Source organism: Hylobates moloch, unplaced genomic scaffold (assembly GCF_009828535.3).
Source record: "Hylobates moloch isolate HMO894 unplaced genomic scaffold, HMol_V3 SCAFFOLD_4, whole genome shotgun sequence".
Classification (NCBI taxonomy): domain Eukaryota; kingdom Metazoa; phylum Chordata; class Mammalia; order Primates; family Hylobatidae; genus Hylobates; species Hylobates moloch.
Genome location: NW_026652279.1, coordinates 157,088,831 through 157,112,360, shown reverse-complemented (window position 1 = coordinate 157,112,360; position 23,530 = coordinate 157,088,831). Strand labels below are relative to the sequence as shown.

Sequence of the window (23,530 nt, the reverse complement as noted above, 5' to 3'; positions counted from 1 at the left end):
CACATAGTCAGGGCTTGATAAATGGTTGTTGGTCTAGGAAATATCGCTGTGTGTCAATTACAATGCCTGGTGACCCGTAGACATTCGATGAATGGAAGCTATTATAATGCCATAGCTTTGGCAGCTGTCTAAAGCCAGACACAATCTCTACTCCCTCTCTCTTTCAGCTGAAATTTTCCAAATATATAAAGACAGTTGTGTAAGCTTCCTGAAATAAGAGTACATGATCAATAAATGTTGTTTCCTTTATTCCCCTAGTGTTCTCTTGTCCAAGTAAAAATTCCGCATTGCAGGTCATCTTCTTCCAGATGCCATCTACCAGGTGTATAAATGCCTCTGCAAACAAACTCCCCAAACTGAAGAGAGTTCCACAGATGTGATGAAATGTGCAATAAATACACAAGAACCATAATCCAGCTTGACCTAGAAACAGTAGTTTCCTAATTTGGTGGATCCCTTTTTTTCAAATATAAAATCAGAACTTCACATTGATCATTTACCTTTCCATTCATGGTTCTCCAATTTAATCTGAGATTATTTGACATTTTTATTCTATCATCCATCATGTTTGCTATGTTTTCACCTTTTTTATCTAGAAATTTGAGAGTCTGATTCTGAAGTCTTCATCACCATTTGGTATTAATTTTGTTCCCATGTCTGAATTCCCCAATAGATTTTAAGATATTTATGAACAATAATTTCTAGATTTTGTAACATCCTCTAGAGTAGTATATTTTAAATTTTTATGACTGCAACTCAAAGTGAGAAATACATTTAACATCGCAGCCCAGCTCATTCACACACACAATCTGAAATACATGTTTAATAAAATAATATTTGTCTTTATTAGTCAGGGTTCTCTAGAGGGACAGAACTAATAACATAGATTTATATATGAAGGGGAGTTTATTAAGGAGTATTGACTCACACCATCACAAGGTGAAGTCCCACAATAGGCCGTCTGCAAGCTGAGGAGTGAGGAAGCCAGTGCGAGTCCCAAAATCTCAAAAGTAGGGAAGCTGACAGGGCAGCCTTCAGTCTGTGGCCAAAGGCCCGAGAGCCCCTGGCAAACCACTGGTATAAGTCCAAGAGTCCAAAAACCAAAGAACTTGGAGTCTGATGTTCGAGGGCAGGAAGCATCCAGCATGAGAGAGAGATGAAGGCCAGAAGACTCAGCAAGTCCGTTTCTCCCACCTTTTCAGGCCTGCTTTATTCTAGCTGTGCTGGCAATTGATTAGATGGTGCCCACTCAAATTGAGGGTGGGTCTGCCTCTCGCAGTCCACTGACTCAAATGTTCATCTCCTTTGGCAACACCCTCACAGACACACCCAATACTTTGCATCCTTCAGTCCAATCAAGTTGACACTCAATATTAACCATCACAGATGCCCTCTGATATTGTCCATTCTATAATATTTTAAATTACCATTAATTGTTGGCCAGACTCACCTGGATGATTTTACAACCCATTACCAGGTCATGACCCCTAGTTTGCAAAACACTGTTCTATAAAACAGCTTAAAATTTTTCCACTACAGCAGCAAGAAAAAGTTCATCTATGCTCTGGGACAGGGGAGAGGTAGCAGTACTGCCCAAAGAAATCTTTTCTTTATCTTTAAAATCCTTGAGAATGTGCACTCACTGCACAATATATTTACGTGTATTTTAATAAAAGTTAATAGACTTTTCTCCATTTTTTTCTAGGAAAAATTGTGATCCAGGGAAGTGTTCCATTTTTAACCCCAGGGCTTTCTTTGCCCTATGGCACTCTGCTAGGAACCCACTAACAAACAGATATCCTGGTTTGAGAAGAAAAGCTCCACACTTCTAGAAACAGGGCTACTCACACAGCCATTCCAGTAAGAATGGGTCCATTTACTGACAAGTTATCTCCCTAAAGAAAGAAACGTGAGGTGGGATGCAGTAAGTGTTCCATCAAACAAACATTATTTGAGCTTTTCGTGGGATAGGAAGGAGAGATGGGATAAAGGAATGATTAAAGATAGACCAGGAAGATGGGCTTTGTTAGGAGGCACCTCTCCATGGGTCTCTCACATTTCTATATATCTTGCCAACAGAGTGGACTCTCTTTTCAAAGATGTTTTTATACAATCAAATACGCTGAAAAAGAATATGCTTGAATACAGAGATTGTGACTTCCTCTGGAGCAAAGAGCAGGTTTGTCTACTGTCCAGTATAATTAAAGATAATTTCTCCCTCCAGGAAAAGAGTCAGGCAGGCTTACTTCCTGTTATAAACTGTTTGGGATTCCTAAGCTCAGGGTTCTTCCCCTATAATGTACCCACTCAGGTTGCCCTCTATATGTTTTCCTATGGAAATTCAGGCTTAGGGCCTAAATTGCAGCAACTCCTAATACTCTGGCTACTGCTATGACAGGAATATCATATCTTCTTGCAGTATATCTGAAATTGTGGCAAGCTAGCTCATTAGCTTGCAGGTAAAATAAAATCTCAGCTCCTTCCCTGTTCTTGATGGCCTCATGTTACTGATTCCAACAGACAAGCTCATGCCTTGAAGTAATAAGTTTATATTTGATGCTTCATTTATTCACACTATAAAAAATATTGAGTATCGAATCAATTGACATGGTTTGTGTCTGTGTCCCTGCCCAAATCTCATGTCGAATTGTAATCCCTAATGTTGGAGGTGAGTTCTGGTGGGAGGTATTGGATCACAGGGGTGGAGTTCTCATGAATGGTTTAGCATCATCCCCTCAGTGCTACTCTAGTGATAGTGAGAGAGTTCTCATAAGGTCTGGTTGTTTAACAGCGGGTGGCACCTTCTCCCTCTCTCTTTTCCTCCTGCTCTGGCCATGTGAGATGTGCCCGCATCCCCTTGGCCTTCCACCGTTATTGTAAGTTTCCTGAGGCCCCCTGTATTAGTCAGTTCTCATGCTGCTCATAAAGACATACCCGAGACTGGGTAATTTAATAAGGAAAGAGGCTTAATTGACTCATAGTTCCACATGACTGGGGAGGCCTCAGGAAACTTACAATCGTGGCAGAAGGGGAAGCAAACACGTCCTTCTTCAAATGACAGCAGCAAGAAGACGTGCAGAGCAAAAGGGGTAAAAGCCCCTTATGAAACGATCAGATCTTGTGAGAACTCACTCATTATCATGAGAACAGCATGAGGGTAGCCACCCCCATGATTAAATTACCTCCCATCGGCCCCCTGCCATGACACATGGGAATTATGGGGATTACAATTCAAGATGGGATTTGGGTGGGGACACAGCTAAACGATATCACCTTCCCAGAAGCAGAAGCCACTATGCTTCCTGTACAGTCTGCAGAAACATGAGCCAATTAAACCTCTTTTCTAAATAAATTACCCAGCCTCAGGTATTTCTCTATAGCAATGTGAGAACAGACTAACACATCAATGGTAGGTAATTCCAAGAGGATGTGGATTAAAGGGTCCAGCATTAGGCAAAACATAATCTTCTAATAAAAAACAAAAGTCACATAATAAAACAAAGGCTAGTAAGGAAACAGTAAATAACCAAGTAGTCAACCGGATAAAGAAGATAATTTCAACATGGAAGCGCTAGGAATAAAGCAATCCAGGAGAGCATAATAGAGAGTGATTGGGGTACACATGGAAGAAGGATGACTTGAGGCTGGTGATTAACGGGGGCCTCTCAGAGACAGGAATATTGGAGCTATTGGAGACATTAATAATAAGGTGAACCAGTCATAAGAAGGTCTTGGAGAAGAATATTCCAGAAGTAGCCACCATAGATGCCCTAAGGCAGGAAAGAGGATGGCGTGTCCACAAAGAGAAAGGCCAAGAAGCCAAGATGCGAATGGTGGGAGCTGAGGTTGGACAGGAGGGCAGGCCCAGGTCCTAGAGGGCCATGGGGGTCATGGATGGAGTCTGGTTACTGTCATCTCTGCTCTCAGTGCCCTTCCTCCACCCCAGGATCCCCACACATGCCTCCCCTCTGAAAGTGTCTGCCTGGGCACATTTTTGATGGAGCTCGTGGGTGGCTTTCTCAGTGGGAAAGTGAGTGGTAACTGCCCCAAGGCTTTAATTTATGGCCCGCAGAAATATTTGCATTAGTATGAGTGAATCTTTAAAGACTGAGAGTCTATCGGGGTCATCTCTAAAAGTGGAATTTCAGATGCCTGGCATCATGGAGGAGGGACTTCAGGGCAGATGCCCTCCTGGGACCCTTTCTGTCACACCAGCAGATGGGACAAAGTCCTTCTGGCCCAAGTTTAATTCCAGGATATAGGCACTCATCTCTGTCAGCAAAGAAATGAAAAGTGGCTTCCAGCAGCTTATTTAAAGAGCTCCTGATGCTTCCTAAGGAGCTTTATTTGGCACTCACCAATAGGTATTTCCTGAAAAAGAAAAAGAGGAAATTGACCCAATATCTTGTGATGAGGAAAGTCATTAGATAATTATGTCAATTTCTTGCTTCTATATGAAGCTCAAAAACAGAGTAAAACTCATTTAGTCAAACTAGCCAAATTACTTAGATCTCCAAATAGAGTAAAACTAATTTAGTTCATCTATTAATTTAAAGAAACTGGACTACTATAAGTGTAAAGTCTATAATATGATTTAAACATCTGAAGAAAGGCTGCCTTCTTCTTTCTAGTAAATGGACTGACTCAAGATTACCGCTAACTCAAAATTTCCAGAGTTTCTTCAGAACTTGATTCCACAAATGGAATGTACTTTTCTACCACTTCATCTAGACAATGGTACAATTCATGCAATGTATGATTGCATATATGATTTTTGGCTCCCTTTAATTCAACAGGATTCCCATAATCTCATCTTTAGGGGTTGTTTTCTTAGCAAACAAGTTTTTTTTTATAGATAATTCAGAGGTAAACTTGTCAGCCATTATTATTACAAATATCATATTGTTGGTGTCTTCATTGACAGGGTTATATTAAAGTCCTACAATCATTTCATCACAACTGATGATATCTTGGGAGATTGAGAATTCCTCGAGGAAGGCATAGATATTTGAATCCTCTGAGTTAGCTATACAAGAAGGCAGCCATTCAGGTGAGCAGTGGTAGCCCATTTCAGGGACTAGTGCAGGTGGGTGAGACCTGAGAGAGTGCTGAGCAGGCACGACATCCACGGACAAGGTGGAGTTGATGGTAAAACACAGCAGCTATGGATCTGAGTCCCTGTAAGATTCTTCCCAAAGTTCAACTAAGACAAGTTAATAAGAGTTTCTTTGAAATGTCTCAATCACAACATTTATGTCTTCAGGTTTAGATAATGCATTGCTTTTAGGGCCAGAAAGCTCTGAAAAGGTTGGTGATGGGAATTTCCACGGCACGTGGATTTGTGAAACCCACTTGAGCCCAGGCACACAGTGTGTGCAAAGCCAGACTGCCTCCTACTGACATGCGGCAGGGGTGGTCCGGCATCCTTTTGTTGTTGGGTATAATACAGGTTCTGTCTATTACCAATGGTCTACTGACCCCTCTGTGCTACCTGTTAAAACACAATAGAAAAGGAGTAATCGTTTCCTTGAGACCTGAATTACATTTTTTTAATGGTTGGGAAAAAAAACACTCATCAAATGTCTGCTAGTGGGTCCAAAATAGAAGAGCAACTATGTCATGTTGAGATTGAGTGGGACAAATACGATTTTATTTCAAACAACTCCCATATTTCTTCAGTATAAGAAGTGAGAGACAACAGACTTGCTTCACTTAATGGAAAACTTCTTGAAGGCAGGAATTATTCTTACTTCTCTTTTCCCCCTAAACTTGACATCTTTCCCAGTGAATACTAAAGACTTAAAAATGGTTTGTTAATTCAGTGTTTACAATTTTAATAATTATAACTACTAAAATGAAAAACCAAATCAGATGCTCACGAAAATGCATCAAGAGAATCCTGGGCTTAAATCCTGTCTCTAATAGCTGTGTACCTTGGGCACTTTACTTAACCTCTCTGATTCTGTTTATTATTTTTAAAATGTAGATGATGCAAACTATCTCATTGGGTTGATTAATGAGGATTAAATGACATCATGTAGATGGCATGCTTAGCACAGTGTTTGGCACACAGTAATCTTTCAGTGAACATGAGATCATTTTTAAAGTAAAGCAGGCCTGAGGTCCTGCCTGCTACCTGTTGTGACCTGGCTTGGAATCCTCCAGCCTCTGCTTTCCTTAGCAGTTTAAAGAGACTCTGCAACTGGCTAGCACCTTGCCCGACCTAACATGTGAGCACGACCCAGAGAGCCAGTGCAAGGCAGGCTGGGGAGGCAAGAGATTAATTGAACATTTTTCTCATTGTTATTTTTAGTTACAAAACTGCAGGCAAACAGTTTCTGTTCCTGTCGGATAGTGCATCTCTGGCTGGAAGGCAGGAACGCAGGTGGGAGGAGGCCTGACCATTAATCATAAGGAAGCAGGGAAGGAAATTGAGACAGGAAATGTCAGCATCAAAATGTCCTTACTCTGGGTCAGTCTTAAGGTGCATCCCCAGACCAGCATGTTAAAAGCTGGGGCCTGACTACAAACAACAGCAGCGAAGAGGAAACATCCGGCAGTAGAATGTCAAACCAAAAATAAATTGGGCACATTTCCCTTCTAAGGCAGAGGGACTAGCTCCCCTTATACTTGGCTCTCAAATTCTTGCTAAAATTCCGGGAAGCCGTCTTGAAAGAAAATGGTTTCATATGGATAAACGTCAAAGTAGATGCCAAAATAGTGGAGGATGGAGCATAGATGCCTTCACGTAACTTTTCTGGGCCTCTGTTTTCTAATCTGTGAAATGGAGGTCAAATCCCTGTCTTTCTCTCCTTTCAGGGCTGTTAGGAAGACCACAAGGATAACGATGGGGAAGGTGGGGTTGTTGTGACTCTGACAGTTTTTTGCCCACTGTCCTGATAGAAAATGACAGCCAAAACCTTTACCATGCATCTCATGTCCCGGTCAACTGAGGCAGGGCAAACCTCACCTGGGCGGGAGGACTTCAATCTCCATTTATGATGATAAGTCATCAGTTTTCACCAGTTCCCAGGGGCACCCACACTGGTGCATTTGGTAAGCTCCTGGAGAAAATTTACACCCCTTTCCATCTGATTTTGTTAATAATTGGCTTTTCTAAACACGTGTTTCATTTTCGGAATGAATAAAATGTGTTAATATTGTAAATTAAGCTCTCAGAGATCAACTAACTACACAGATGCTTGCCTTGTAATAGTTTCTAGCCCTAAATCTTTTATTCCCAATATTGTTTTTATCTTCAGATCTTGCAGTGTTGGGGGGAGTGATTAAGAACACATGAGTACTAATTCTGTACTATTTGGCAAGTTAGTCTATCTGTGTCTTTGTCTGCCCATCTGTAACACCTCCAGAAAAGGTGCCTCTGCACCAAGCCTTGCAGAGTGAGGAGTTGATCTGCCAATAAAGGTGTGGAGGGTGCTTCAGGCAGAGAGGGTAATGGGTGTGCTCAGTCATGGGGGAGGTATGTGCAGATTGGAGGGGCTGGAGTCCCCCATGCAGACTGAAAGGGGCAAGAACTGAGGCTGCAGGAGGGACTAAAAATCAGATTGGGGACCTTGACAGGCAACGCTGAGGGGCATGGGCACGACTAAGCCTGTGTGAGTGATGATGATTGATTTTCCTGAGTATTTAAACTGCAGGCAAGGCCTCCCCTTCCCTGGTGTACAAGAAGTGTACTGAAGAAGAAATCCTTTCAAGGAATGAAAACTACCATTTATTGAGTGCCTGATGTGTGCCTTATCTAAGGATGATCTCACCTACCTCCCAAACAGCCCTAAACAGTAGATATTAGTAACCTGATTGCACTAGTGTAGAGGCCCATATAACCGAGGTCACAATGATAACTAGCAGAGCCAGGATTTGAACCCATGCCAGCTTGGTTCCAAAGTCTATGCTTTTCCCTTTAAACCGGGGTTTCTCAACCTCTGTATTATTGACAGTTTGGGGCCAGATCATTCTTTGTCGTGAGGACCTATCCTGGGCATAGTAGGCTGTTTAGCAGCATCCTGACCTCTACCCACTACACAGCAGTAGAACCTCTCCCCCAAGTGTGACAATCGAATATATCTCTAGACAGTGTCAGACATTACCCAGGGGATGCAAAATTGCTCTGGTTAAAAACCACTCCTTTAAACCATGCTCCCCCTTAAGATATAAGGAGAGAAAAGACAAATAGGCACATAATTGTAGCTATGTGAGAGCCCCTGAATATCCCTGGCGAAGTAGAACAAATTCAAAATATACAATATATTTGTGAAAAGTGAGAAAGACCCAAAATAAACAGGGTTTAATAAAGAGGGAAGGTTGCTTCTCGTTCATGTTAAAGTGCAGAGGGGGAGCATCTGGGGTGGGTGTGGCAGCTCTTTCACAAGCTCCTTGGGGAACCCAAGTGCCTTCCAGCTTTCTCCTCTGCCATTCCCGGGGTGCAGCCTCCACCCAAATAGTCCAAGATGGCGCATAAACCATCACAACTGTATTCCAAGCAATAGGATTGGAATAGGTAGGAAGGAGGCAAACCACACCTCCTAAATGTACTAGAAGCTATCACATGACTGCAGTTAGCTGCAAGGGGGACTTGGAAATCAAATCTTTATTCTGGTGGCTGTGGTTCAGCTATTAATGCTACTATTATGCAAAACGTCAAGAATTGGATTTAGGGGATCACCGACAGCCTCTGCTCCATATGGTCATCTTTAGCTATATAAGAATTTGTAATTTCATCAAACCACCTTGTGACTCCAAGCACCAATTTCCTATCCCTTGGAGTTCAGGTTTATTTTCATTGTTCATTGAGCAAATGCTATGGGTTGAAGTGTGTCCACCAAAAACATATTGAAGTCCTAATCCCCAGTACCTGTGAATGTGACCTTATTTGGAAATAGGGTCTTTGCGTATGATCAAGTTATGATGTGGTCATTAGTGTGACCCCTAACCTAATCTAACTGTGTCCTTGTAAAACAGGGAATTTGGACAGGGATGACACAGGATGGGATCAACTCCTCCTTCACCTATGTGAAGATGAAGGCAGGGATCTGGGTGATGCCAAGGAACACCAAAGATTGCCATAAAACCACCAGAAGCTAGAGGAGAAGCAGGAAACAGATTCTTCCTCAGAGCCTTAGAAGGAACCAACCCTGCTGACAGCCTGACCTTGGACTTCCAGCCTCCAGAACTGTGTAAATATATTTCTGTGGTTTAAGCCATGTAATTCACAGTACTTTGTTACTGCAGCCCTAGCAAACTAATACAGCATACTTATGAGAAAAGAATATGAAGACTTCAAATGATTTGCCACAATCATTTGCACTAAAAATAAAGTGTTTCTAATTCCGTTTTGTCTTCACGATCAAAGGAAAGACACCTTTACAGTCTCTGCACCCTGAGAGGTGGATGTCAGGGAGCTCTGGTGAGCTGCTAAGGAGAAAGGACCTGGAGAACAAGGGTGAAGAGGGCTCTCCTTCCAGGAGGCCAGCAGTGACTGCCTCCTTCTCTCCATCTCATTTGAGGAAACCACCTCTGTCTTAACAGTCTGTCTCCTGCTAGCAGCTTCAATGATGGGCTTGTACTTAGTGGTATTACAGTAAATACATGTAGAGTAAACTGGTGCTCCAAAAAAACACACGTAAATATGTATGTTTGTTATAAATTTCAATAATATAAAGGATGTATAGTATACAATTTACAAAAAATATTATTTATTGCCAATTCCATAGAGCTCATTTATTCTTACAGAATGTTTCCATTGATTTTTGCCAAATCCTTATGTGTTGGGGCTCTCCAGAGAAACAGAACTAATAGGATATTACTTCTGTACCTATCTAGATACTCAGAGCTATCTGTCTACCTAGATAGAAACTCTACATGGATAAAAAGATGATAGAGATAGATAGATACACAGATGATAGATAGATGATAGATAGATAGATAGATAGATAGATAGATAGATAGATAGATAGACTCATTATAATACAGTGGCTCACATGATTATGGAGGCTGAGAAGTCCCATGATCTGCCACCTGCAAGCTGAAGACCCAGGAAAGATGGTGGTGTCATTTGAAGGCCTGGAAGTCAAAGAGTTGATGGTGTAGATTCCAGTCCAAGTCTGAAGGCCTGAGACCCAGAAGCAGTGAGGGCGGGAGAAGATTAATGTCCCAGCTGAAGCAGTCAGGCAGAGTTCCTCCAGCTTTCCTCTACCTTTTTGTTCTGTTCCGATCCTCAACAGATCAGATGCGGCCCACCCACAGAGGAAGGGCCATCATCTCTCTCAGTCTACTGTTTCAAATGCCAATCTCTTCCAGTAACACCCTCGCTGACATACCCCGAAGTAATGTTTTACCAGCTATCTGGGCATCCCATGGCCCAGTCAAGCTGACACATAAAATTAACCATCACACCACAGCCAACCTAGAACAGCAATTTGACTGTGCTTGACAAGTGGAATTTTATCCCAATCCAGTTTTTCCCCAATAAATCTATTGTCATTAAACCTGATATGTGATCTTCTGTTAAACTATTTTTTACCCTTATATTAATTGTATTCATTAAACTAAATTTTTTTCAGCTTTGGTAGTAAATCAAGCCCTAATTCGTGGTATCTGCTGATTTCCATGGTGTAAATAATACATGACAGCCAATTTCAAACTACAATGGTGCCATCATTGAATGCAGAGTTGAGAAGAGATGTGCAATAGCACAGCATTATAGGACATTTCCACCACTCAGATGCAGGCGATGTGGATTACCTTAAGAGCACTAAAATGTTTAAGAAGAGATGAATTTTAAATATTACTGTCTTTGTCTTTAGTATAATTTATTTACTTGTAAGTTTATATAATTTAATTTTTATATTGGCTATGTTTACCAACTGGCTCACAAAATTGCTGAAAATCTAACAATTGGCTCTTGTGGGCTGGTGCAAACTGGCTGCAGCACACCACTGCCTGTGGCTGTTACCAACAATTAGATTTTACCACGATGTTAATGCAAGCAGAGTTTCCGAGCTGCACCCAAAGAGAAAATAGTTGCACCTAATGCATTATTTCTTTTTTCTTTTATCACTCTTACCCTAAGATTCAACCCATGTAATTCAGCATCATCAATTATCAGTCATGAATATTTATTATATTCCTATGGGGTACACTGGACTGTGGGTCCTTAAGATCAGAGACTATGTCACCCCAATACCTAGCACAGTGATAGACACATAGTAGTTGCTCATTAAATGTCCGCAGAGCCATTGATCTAAAATTATTACATAGTATTCCAGGTGATCACAAGTCTGCTTAGGGTGCTTGAATATTTTTCTTTCCTTCAGTGTTTCTTTTCTGCTCAATTAATGGTCAAAATGGCATAAAACTAGATGGATATAATTAACTGGGGCCAAAGTAATTCTTTTCTTTCTGTCCTACTCTTTGTTGTTAAACCATGGTTATATGGCCCTGTGGGGTGATTACCAGAATCGTCTGAATGTAGCCCTAGGAACTGTCTCTGGGTGGCCTGAACAAATTAGCTGGAATCAGCAGATGGGGCTGCATGCAAGGAATTAGCTTCCCATAGGATGAGTAACGTCCTCCTTCTAGAAGTGGGGTGCATAACTTCCTTCATGCCCAATGTCTCGAGGTCTAGGCAGCTAACATTCCCAGATAACTCCTACCTACAGTTGGCAGCCCAAATTCAGACTGCCAGCTGCCGGATAATGAGTGTGTTTTCCCCCACTGACATGGGTACTTTCTCTTAAATGCCCTGTGAAAAATGGAATCCCCTAGAGTGTGGGGTCCAAACACTGGAATGGTGCCCTGGCCTCACACACCTCCCTGGGATAATGAGGGAATCAGGAAACCAGTGCCTTGTCTCTCTCAACAACCATTGGCCTATGTTAGTTTTTCATCTTCCCAATACAGCCTATATTATAACCCAAACTGTGTGACACTGTAGAATTTACATCAAACCCAGACGGGACTCACTTGGTTGCACAGGTGGCATCCCAGAAGGAACCCACCTTCAGGATAGACACCCACCGTGTTCCACATTAGCTGAGACTATATGCATGGAGTTCCAGTGGTGGGGGGAGCCTGAGACAAGCAATCAGGCCACCTGGAGCTCAGCAGCCCCTAAAATAGATGTGTCATCTGGTGACAAGTTTTCTAGATCCCTAGTTCACAAATGGCTTATCTCTGAATTTCCAATGAACACACAAGCTGAAAAACAAAAGACAGTCCAACAAAACAAAAGCCTAAGTTCCCCTGAGTGTCATGAAAGACGATCTAGTGAAAAGAACAAAGTTCCCAAAAGACACTCAATATATTCACCAGCATATTTTGCCTCTTTCCCCCTTTCTCAAGCATCACTGTGAACATTCAGGGTCATCATCAGAAAGATGCCACCGGTGGCCACCTTAACAGGTATATGGCACATGGTAACTTTAGACAGGAAACCTCTGCCTGATATTTTGAAGTATATTTGGAGATAACTTCTGGGGCACCACATGGTCAGAGCCCACTAAGAGAAGAGCAGGTTCTTGATACTTCTGTTTCAAGAGTTCAAGGGCTACAGTGAAGCAAACTAATCCAAGCACAAGAAACATCAGAATCCATTTCATATTATTTTCTGTATGCCTAGTGTATGTTGCTAGAATAATTGTTTGCAAAGGGGCAGAGAAATAAAACTGAGCTTGGCTCCTCATGCAGTACAACCCAGCAGCGCTGAGCACAATGGAGCAGTTGTCCTTATATCAGCCCATCATCCAGCCACCACCCTGCAACTGGGTCCATGAGGTCAGGTCTCTAATGGGCTGATCTGACTGATCGGGCTTTCAGGGTACATCAGACAGCAGTAGCTGCTGTTTTGCTGAACTTGACAGCAGGACCATGCCCATTTAAAACACTAAGGTCAAATCACGTCTCTTCCTGAAATTCTTCATGATGGCACTAAGCAAAGAACACACAATTTTTGATTGTCCAAATACAAGTCTGGTTGTCAAGAACCATACAAGCTATAAAAACACCTTCCCGCCCTCAAATGAACAAAGAATTCACTCAGGTTATCCTAAACATCACTGGGAAAGCACTGAATAACTTTATGAGGCTCTTACAGCAGTCATTGCAAACACATGGGTGAAAAGCTTTCAAGTCACACAAGGAACAGTCATAATCCATATTCGGCATCATTATTTTTGTAACCAGCAAAGTGATCTCTTTTGAAATTGCTTAGGGATCATTAGCATCGAATGATTAGGAATCTAAGACACTAATATCATGATGACTTATTTCTAGAAATGATCATGTTTTAGTGTTGGAAATGATATTGCCGGTTGAAACAATTGAGTAATTACCAGTAGCACAAAGGACACCAGCACAAACACAATAACATAAAACACACCCTCTACTGACTGTAGCTCTGCTGAGAAGATTCTTTTCAAACAGGGAAAAAGGCAGGGATAATAGCAGCCGTGGCCACAGAAGCTGGCTACAATATACATTGTCAAGAACATGTATGCAATATTGACATTAATTGTGATTGAAGTAGCATGCCTATGGTTTCTGTCTATGGGTATTTTCTCTGTACTACCTGAACCCCAAAGCCTTGTTTGATAGACTGAAGGTCACTGCCAAACCCGAACATTAATAGCTTGGTTTTGATGGAAACATCTTGCTTCAGTATATTTTCCATAACCTATTTTTCATTGCCCATCCACCTTCTACCTGGCACTGTTGTTTCCATATACATTATAACATGGGTGTTTTATGATAAAATATTAAGCAAACAAAGAAGGCAACCTGTATACACACAAGGTATACCCTTGCATAGCTCACGTCTGTTCAATAAATACCTATAGCTTTTGTATTCAGCAATTTCTGTCATTATTTGGAGCACTGGAACTAATCCTATTTTTCCCTTTAAAAAAAAACTTCCAGCATATTTTTTTAAGGTTGGTATAGTTGGTAAGCCTGAGATCAGGGCACCAGCATGGTTAGGTTTTGGCGAAGGCCCCCTTCAGGGTTGCAGACTGCAGTCTCCTCATTGTATCCTCAGATGGTAGGAAGAGAGTGAGCTAGCCCTCTGGCCTCTTCTTATAAGGGGACTGGTCCCATTCATGAAGGCCCCACCCTCATGACATAATTACCTCTCAAGGCTGCATCATGATCACATCGGGGGTTAGATTTTAACATATGAATTTTGAAGGGATACAAATAGTCCATAACGGTTGTTTTGTGTCTTTCATCTAACACGTAATAACTGTGAAAACCATGTGTATCCTTAGGGATATAACATAATTCTTAGGAGACCTGAAATTCACCGAGAGATCTCATCTGAGATCTTCAAATGTCTTCATGTTGTGGGTTCTTAGTATTTAAACCTACAGCACAAGAAAATGATTTTTTTCTCTTTGAAATGGAGTTTCACTCTTGTTGCCCAGGCTGGAGTGCACTGGCACAGTCTCGGCTCACTACAACCTCCGCCTCCCGGGTTCAAGCAATTCTCCTGCCTCAGCCTCCTGAGTAGCTGGGATTACAGGCACCTACCACCATGCCCAGTCAATTTTTGTATTTTTAGTAGAGATGGGGTTTCCATGTTGGCCAGGCTAGGCTTAAACTCCTGACCTCAGGTGATCCGCCCACCTTGGCCACCCAAAGTGCTGGGATTACAGGCATGAGCCACCATTCCTGACCCAAGAAAATGATTTTTAAGATGGACAATATTAAACTGATTACCAAACTCCAAATTAACATTCACATGCCACTTCTAAGGCGACATACCTGCTTTGCTTACCAGTGAGTTTATTTTTTTAATAACTACAAATTAGCAGATGATACCTTGCATAGTCATTGAATTTCAGTGTTTTGAAGCCAGCCTATCTGTGTTTCAACAATCTTGTCAGTGTTTCTAGACCTAATCATCACACCATAGGGGCAAATGCAAAAAAAAAAAAAGCAAAACACGTGATTTAGCAGTTTATAATCTAGTGGGCATAATAAAACAGATGTACATGAAAAGTTAAGTTACAAGAAATTACTTATAATTTTCCTTAACATTTTAAGGCAATACCAGAAGAAATGTCAATACTTAATGCATGATTGATTAGAAGGATTAAAACTCAGATTTGCCTGGCTCTAAATTCTGTTTTCTCTGCTACATAAACAATTCCAGAGAGGTCTGCCAATCTTACTATATCCACTAACCTCAGAATTTGCCGGTAGTAGAATGTCTGAAAGTCCCAGTCGCTTTTCAATAGAGGAGACACAAGGTAGCTGTGAGATGCAGAGGCCTTGATACAAATCTCAGGAGCTGGTTTGCCAATGGCGTCATCAAGTTTTTCTCCCCAGCAGGGACATCTCATGTCATCTGTTGTCCTGAAACATTAGGGGACTCATTTAACTGATAATGAAAATGACAGCAATTACCGGATTTTCTAAATGCCTGTGTCTTAGGGCTTGGAGGACATTTGTGGGAGAAACTGCTCCTTTCAAGACAACCTGCCCTGGTTTTGACCTTGTACTGCAGCTACGTGAGATGCACCAGCTGGGCGAAGTTGGGTGAAATTACTGTGAATCTATAATTATTTCAAAATTTAACATTACTAGCAATGAAAAGATAACCTGAGTAGTTCAACAGGTGAGACATACAGTGTCCAAAGTGGGACATGGAAGAGGTGCTCCCCATAACCCCTAAGCATGTGGTGTCTCCCGGTGGTCCCCTTTGTCCCTTTGTCCTGGAGCCAGGGTTCCCAGAGGGGACTGCAGGCAGCTAGTTTGAACATGGAATTCGGAGTTAAAGGACTTGGTCATGGTCCTGACTCTCCCACTAACTGACTCTGGTCATGCCGCTTAGCCTCTGAGTCTGTTTCTTTACCTGTATTTTTCTTTTTCAGAAAAGGTCACTTACAGATTTGCAAATATTGGGTATTCTGACTGTTCTTTCTATAAGTCGTGGCCCCAGAGACCTGTCTAAGGCCAGCAGCCCCTTCAATGTGGTGCTCAAGTCCCTCGGCTGCCACGGCAAAGCTCTTGAGGTGGCCCACAGGTGACTCAGCCTCTTAGCCTCACCACAAATCCAGGCCTTTGCTTACAAGAAGCAACTTTGTTCTTATTTATACACAGCTGCTTGCGGTCACCCCCGTCCACTGCAACAGCCACTGGATGTCACATTGCCTGCTGCCAGCCATACATGTCCCCACCATCACAGCAGACCTATTATCAGCTGTGACTCAGGGCAACTCCCTGGGCTGTTGATATGGCTTGGATGTGTGTCCCCTCCAAATCCCCTGTTGAAATGTGACCCCCAATGTTTGAGGTAGGGTCTGGTGGGAAGTGTTTGAGTAATGGGGGCGGATCCCTCATGAATGACTTTGTGCCATCCTTGTGATAATGAGAGAGTTCTCTCTCTGAGTTCACAAAAGATCTGGTTATTAAGAGAGTCTGGGACCTCCCTCTTCTCTGTCTTGCTCCTGTCTTGCCATGTGACATGCCTGCTCCCATTTCGCCTTCCACCATGATCGGAAGCTTCCTGAGGTCTCGCCAGAAGTAGGTGCTGGAGTCATGCTTCCTGTACAGCCTGCAGAACCAGGAGAAAATTAAATCTCTTTTCTTTATCAATTACCCAGCCTCAGGTATTTCTTTATGACAGTACAAATGGACTGACACAGCTATCTTCCAGGGCCAGTAGTTGGAGGCTTTGTCCTGCCCTGGCATGTTCCATAGAGCTGGGGAGTGTCAATAAGCAAAGAGTCAGAAGTGCCGGGTGCAAGAGGCCCAAGTGTCCCTTCCCCACAGGAAGCTGAAGACTAGCATAGCAGCAGGGGCCTTGCCTCATGGAAATCGAAACCACATGGGTCCTGGAAGCAATGCCAGCCTGCCTGATTCCCTTCTCTAAACTTAAGCATTCTTACCATATGATTCAGTAATCATGCTTCTTGGGGAGACTTAAGCACGCCAGAAAGCTCTGTATGTTCATGCACTGAATACTGGTCAAGTGTACTCTGGAAAACACGGGCCATACTATGTGTTCTCTACATCATGAGTCTTAATTCAAGGAAATGGAAGCATTGAAGCAGTTATTTTTCTAAAGCTGTGATTCTCTAAGTGGGCATGGGAACCAGCAGCATCAACCTTACCTTGGAAATTGCTAGAAATGTAAATCTGAGGCCCTACCCTAGACCTACTGAATCATGCACTCCAAGGATGGGCTCCAGCAGTCTGTGCTTTATCAAGCTGTCTGGGTGCTTCTGATCCAGCTTAAGTTTGAGAACCACTATTCTAGAGCTTTCTAGAGCCTTGCCCTGGATCTTACCACTGCCTACAGCAGCCTCCCCAGAATCACCTGCTTGCCTTTCTTTGGGAAACTCTAACCCAAGACCATTCAGAGGAAGAAGATTCTGAGAAATATATTTCCTAACTTTCCCTCTGCAGAGATCTTAGAGGTAGTGGTAATGCCAAGGAGACAGACAGCACAGCTAATAAATACAAAAGTGATGGAAACATCTCAGGTGGTTCTGGACATATATGGAACCGGCCACCCCCCAGGCTCCAGGGGAGCTTCTCTAGCCTCAAGAATCTTCCCCATAACCCCCCTATATCATGACAGAGCCTCAAATCCCTCATTAGAAATCTCTCCTCTGGGGCATTAGATCCTCTTCCCTTGCTTTAGTAAAATATTTATAGCCCAACCCTTTTTCTTAAGAGACTTTGTTTTGCAGAGCACTTTTAGTTTCACAGCAAAATTTTTGTTTTTGTTTTTGTTTTGAGACAGAATCTGTCTCAAACAGACTGTGTCTCCAAGGCTGCAGTGCAGTGGTGTGATCTCAGCCCACTGCCACCTCTGCCTCCCAGGTTTAAGCAATTCTCCTGCCTCAGCCTCCCCAGTAGCTGGGATTACAGGCATACACCACCAACGCCCAGCAAATTTTTGTATTTTTAGTAGAGACGGGGTTTCACCGTGTTGGCCAGGCTTGTCTCGGACTCTTGACCTCAAGTGGTTTGCCCGCCTCAGCCTCCCAAAGTGCTGGGATTACAGGTGTGAGCCACCATGTCCAGCCAGCAAAATTGAGCAGAAAGTACCAAGATTTTCTGTATATCCCTTGCCCCCACACAGGCATAGCCTCCCCCGTTATCAACATCTCCTACCAGAGAGGTACATTATTACATTTGATGAACCTGCATTGACACACCATTATCACCCACAGTCCATAGTTTACATTAGGGCTCAACTTTGGTGTTGTACATTCTATGGATTTGGACAAATGTATAATGACATATATTCACTATTAGAGTATCATGCACAGTAGTTTTACTGCCTTAAAAATCCCCTGGGCTCCTATTCATCTCTCCCTCCGGCTAACCCCATGGCAACCACTGATCTTTTTATTTTCTCCATAGATCTGCCTTTTCCAGAATGTCATGTATTCAGAATTATAGAGTAAGTAGCCTTTTCAGACTAGCTTTTTTCACTTAGTAATAACTGTTTAAGTTTCCTCCATGTCTTTTCATGGTGTGATCGCTCATTTCTTTTTAGTGTTGAGTAACATTCCATCATCTGGATGTATCACAGTTTAACCATTAACCTACTGAGGGACATCTTGATTGCTCCCAAGTTTTGGCAATTATGAATAAAGCTGCTATAAATATGCATGTGCAGGTTTTTGCGTGGACATAAGTTTTCCACTCCTTTGGGTAAATACCAAGAAGCACAATTACTGAATCATATGGTAAGAGTATGTTTCATTTTGCAAGAAATCACCAAACTGTCTTCCAAAGTGGCTGTACCATTTTGCATTTCCACCTGCAGTGAATGAGGGTTCCTGTTGCTCCATATCCTCACCAGAAATTGGTGGTGTCAGTGTTCTGGATTTTGGCAATTCTAATAGGTGCATCATGGTATCTCACTGTTTTAAATAAACAGTTTTGATAAATAATTTAGACATAAAGAGAAGTTTAGGGGTTGAAGATATCAAGATATTTTAAAACGTTATCACACACATATATATATTTATTTATATATTTTTTATTTTATATATTTGGAACTTGAACTGATACTGGCCAAAATACAGAACAGGTGTTTTATGGAAATATATGTGATACTTTTGCTGGTGATAGAGTAATCCCTTTTTTATATAGAATTTGCAGATAATTTCAACAAGGAACATGAAGAAAATGCACATTTGAAGTCTGAAATAATAGACTGGTGCTTCACAAAGCACCAGAAAAAGCACAGAAAAATCTTCATCATTTCTCAGGTTTTTACATTTTATTTAATTTTGTTCAATTAAAGAACCAAAGCCCAAGGCTTTTAAGGGCTGGACTATGTGCCCAAGAAACTTCCTACTACAACTGGATGGCCACTGCCCTTCCCCTTCACATGGGCACTTCACATCAAGATGTCTTTGAGGCACAAGTACGGAGTACCCAAGTCATATCAAGGGGAGATAGAACTTGAGCCAAAATAGTTAACAAAGAACTCAGAGGAATGACATGGGGGTTATTAAGTAATGGGCTGCTAACACTCCAGCTCATCTTTCCTTTCTTAAAATTAAAAATAGTTATATGCAAACATAGGATTTAACAGTCACTAACATCTGATGTATGCATTCACATATTAGGTCAATTTTCTAATTGACACAAAGGCATTTTGACAGCACTGGGCAACTGCAGGGAAGATGAAGGGGGTGGAGAAAGATGAAGGAAAGTCCACATCACTGACTGTAGACCATCAAGAGAATGCTATTAGATTTCATTTATTCAAGACTTCAGACTGGAGGCAGAGCAAGGTGGTGAACTAGAAGGTTCCACCAATGGTCTCCCTGGCAAGGACGCCAATTTAACAACTATCTACACAGATAAAGCACCTTTAAAAGAACCAAAATTCAGATTCCAGAGTATCACAAGTCCTATAACATTCTATGAAAGTGCTAGCGAGATGATGAACATTTTAAGAGCAACTAATAATACAACTATCTCAAAAATAATTTTAGTCATCACACAATTCTTTCCAGAAAGACTATTCACTACTGAAGATGTTAATACTAATAAAGTATTTCTGAACTTTGAAACATGTGTTATCCAGAGAATGTGAAAAAATAACTCAGTAACAGAATTGAGTTAACCCTACAGTAAGGTAGGGCTATACAATAAAAATATAATAATATAATAACATATACCACACATATAATGTTAAATTTTACAACCAAATTTAAATAATTTAAAATAAATAGGTAAAATTGATTTTAATATTGTATATTATATAACTCAGTATATTTAGAATATCATTTCAACATGTAATCAATATAATAAATTATGAAAGAGATATTTTTAAAAATAAAAAAATAAAAACTTCAAGTATTTGGGGGAACCATCATAAGCCTGGCACTGTGTAAACACCAAAGACATAAGAAAGAATAAGACAGTTCTCCTCTTCAAGGAGGTTACATTCCAGAGAGATAGATAGATAAACAACAAATTTTAAGCAATATAATTGGTGCTGCAGTCAAGATATGGGTAACTTATTATGTGATCAGATTAGAGAAGGGGTACTCCTACTTGGGGCTGTGCTGGATGTCTTCTGTCTGCATTTCTATATCTACTTTCAAAGGTCTGCATCCTGCAGGTAGGCTGGTTGTGATAATCAGCCTCCAAGGTGGCACCTAGTGATCTCTGCCCTCTGGTTTTCCTGCTCCTGGATAACACCCTCCCATGTTATATGAGAGCTGGTCTGTGTCAGATGTGATGGTATGTGACTCTCAAGGCTAGGTCATCATACATATCACAACTTCTCAGTTGCTCTCTCTTAGATCACCTGCTCTGGGGGAAGCAAGCTACCATGTCATGAGGACACCCATGTAACCTTATAGAGGAGCCCCCTGTGATAATGGAACTAAAAAGTCTCCAGCTAAAAGCCAGGTGAGTGAGGGATCTTGGAAGCAAATTCTCTAGCCTTCAGATGACTGTAGCCTCAGCTGACTTCTTAAAGGCAACCTCTTAAGAGACATTGAGCCAAAATCTAGCTATCCAAATTCCTGCTCCACAGAGACTATGAGGCGAAGTCTGCTATTTTAAGCTACTAAGTTTTGGAATCATTTGTTATAAAGCAATGGATAAATAATACACTAACCTCTTTGGACTGCATCAGCAGCCTCCCTTGCCCAACTCTTACTTCCAGCTGGGTTCAGCTAATGAGGGTTATGATGGGAGAAAGGTTGTGGAGCAGAGTTGGGATATTCAACTCCCCAGCTTCCCCCCTATTGGCCACTGTGTCTTGGCCATAAAGGTGTCAGTTTCCGTTTAGTGGTTGCCCCCTTACAGTTACTGGCACCAGGTCCTAGTGACTGCACTATTCCTTTGCCTTTTCAGGCCCCGACGTTTTATAAGCTCAAAGGTCCTGCAGTTGATCCTTTGTAATTTCCATATGCCCTGCCTATACCTTTGTAAATAGCCCCTTTGTAAACTGTCCTCAAATTACCGAACTTGTGTATGCATCTGTTTCCTGCTGAAACCATGACCCATACAAACAGTGGAAATAGGAAGGCTCTGGAGAAATGACGTTCAATCTGAGTCATGAAGAATGCCTGCAATCTTGTCAACTAAAAGAGCAAGAGCCACACATGTTCTAGCATCCATAGCTCAGGCAAGTAAATATCAAATTCCAACAGCATTATACCTACACTGGCTCAAGTCTAATGGGACACCATTCACACTGTACTCTACATGAATGGCATCTAGAGTTATGTGATAAGGGCATGATTGTAGGATTCAATTTCAGTCCACGTCCAAAGCTTCATATGAAATATTATTTTCTAGAATTTCTATGATGTAACTTCTATTTCAAACAACCCATTCTGTAGACGACAGAAACTTCTTGAGATTTCTGCTCTCTTCCTGTCCTCTCGGATGAAATGGGTAAATCAGGACTTTCTTTTTTTCTGTATAGACAGGGTCTTGCTATGTTGCCCAGGCTGGTCTCAAACTCCTAGGTTCAAGTGATTCTCCTGCCTCAGCCTCCCAAAGTGCTGGGATTACGGACATAAGCCACTGCACCTGGCCCCAAGGAGATTTTTTCTTTTTTTTTTTTTTTTTGAGACAGAGTCTGTTACCCAGGCTGTCACCCAGGCTGGAGTGCTGTGGCTCAATCTTGGCTTACTGCAACTTTGGCCTCCTGGGTTCAAGCGATTCTCGTGCCTCAGCCTCCCTAGCAGCTGGGATTACAGGCACGCACCAACATGGCCAGCTAATTTTTGTATTTTTAGTACAGACGGGGTTTCACCTTGTTGGCCAGGCTGGTCTTGAACTCCTGACCTCAAGTGATCCGCCCACCTCAGCCACCCAAAATGCGGGGATTACAGGCATAAGCCACCAAGCCCCATGCCCTGGAGATTATTTTTAAAACTCAATTACTACTTCAAAAACACCTGGATTCATTCAGTAACATTTTATTTCTTCAGAATGTATGAACTCAGTCTTTGTTACACTTCTGTGTAGGTTAGACTGGGGTTCAATGTGGCCAATGCAAAGATGTTCTGCAAAGCAGCTGATTAGACTGTGCATGATTGCAGAAGCATATTCAATCTCTGGAAGAGAGCAAGTCGTTTTTAAGGACTTTAACCCATTAACTATTTGTATGCAAACAGGGTTGCTAATTATAAATGAGTTTTATCTCATCAATACAGCAGCTCAGCAGGACTTCTACTTGGAAGCCTTCTGTCAGAACTTTGTGAAAATTTAGTTTGAGTTTCTGTTTGCATTTAAAATATATTTCTTTAAAAATCGACTTTAATTCAGCCTAGTAACTGATTTACATTGACCTTCCACCCAATTAGTACCCATCAGTGAGGCTTAAACACAGCAGACAGGAGTGGATGGCAAGAAAATGAGCCAAAAGCATTAGAATATGAAAGCTAGAATCAATAAGGCACAATAAAATATTTTCAAATCCAAATTATGAAAAACCCTTGAAATAACTCATCAAAATAAGAAATGACCACCCATTCAACAATCTGAGCTGAAGAATTTACCTAATCAGGTTATTGGCTATAATATTGTAGACAAGGGGGCAAATGAAAAAGATCTCCAGATTGCAAAGGGCCAACTGAAGCCAAAATTAAATAGGCTGACCTTGCTTTAGACCTGAGATAAGATGTAGAAATGTCAGCACTCACCACTGATTAAGCATCTGCTTGGAATTTCTTTATTTCTTGCCCTGCTTTCACAGAACACCTGCTAGAGAAGTGCAAAAAATTGCAAGATCATTTGAAACATGAACATGAACTGATCTTTACATCTGGTATACTAACCCTAAGTGTCTATCATAAAGGCCAAACAGAGTTGAGCCACAGGAGACTGAGGCTATGATTTTCTTCCTGGCCAGTACTAAGAAAAGCAACCATGGTGCCTTGCATCCAAGGGACAAGGACGGTCAGGTTTAAAACATTTGTCTCTGCTGTTGTCACTGATGGGCTGGGAGCTCTCTGCAGCTCCACTGATTGGATGGGGAAGGAGGAAGCCATTCTCCACGCTTGACCATTCCACC

General features: G+C 41.7%; 1 long non-coding RNA gene across 1 annotated transcript in view; it reads right to left on the bottom strand.

Annotated features, from left to right (window-relative positions):
• LOC131380656 (uncharacterized) overlaps positions 1-15,934 on the bottom strand; it is a 43,339-nt gene extending 27,405 nt beyond the window's left edge. Inside the window, exon 1 of the long non-coding RNA XR_004247784.2 lies at positions 15,199-15,934. This is a non-coding gene — a long non-coding RNA (uncharacterized LOC131380656). The remainder of the gene's footprint in view (positions 1-15,198) is intronic.
• Positions 15,935-23,530: the final 7,596 nt, after the last annotated feature.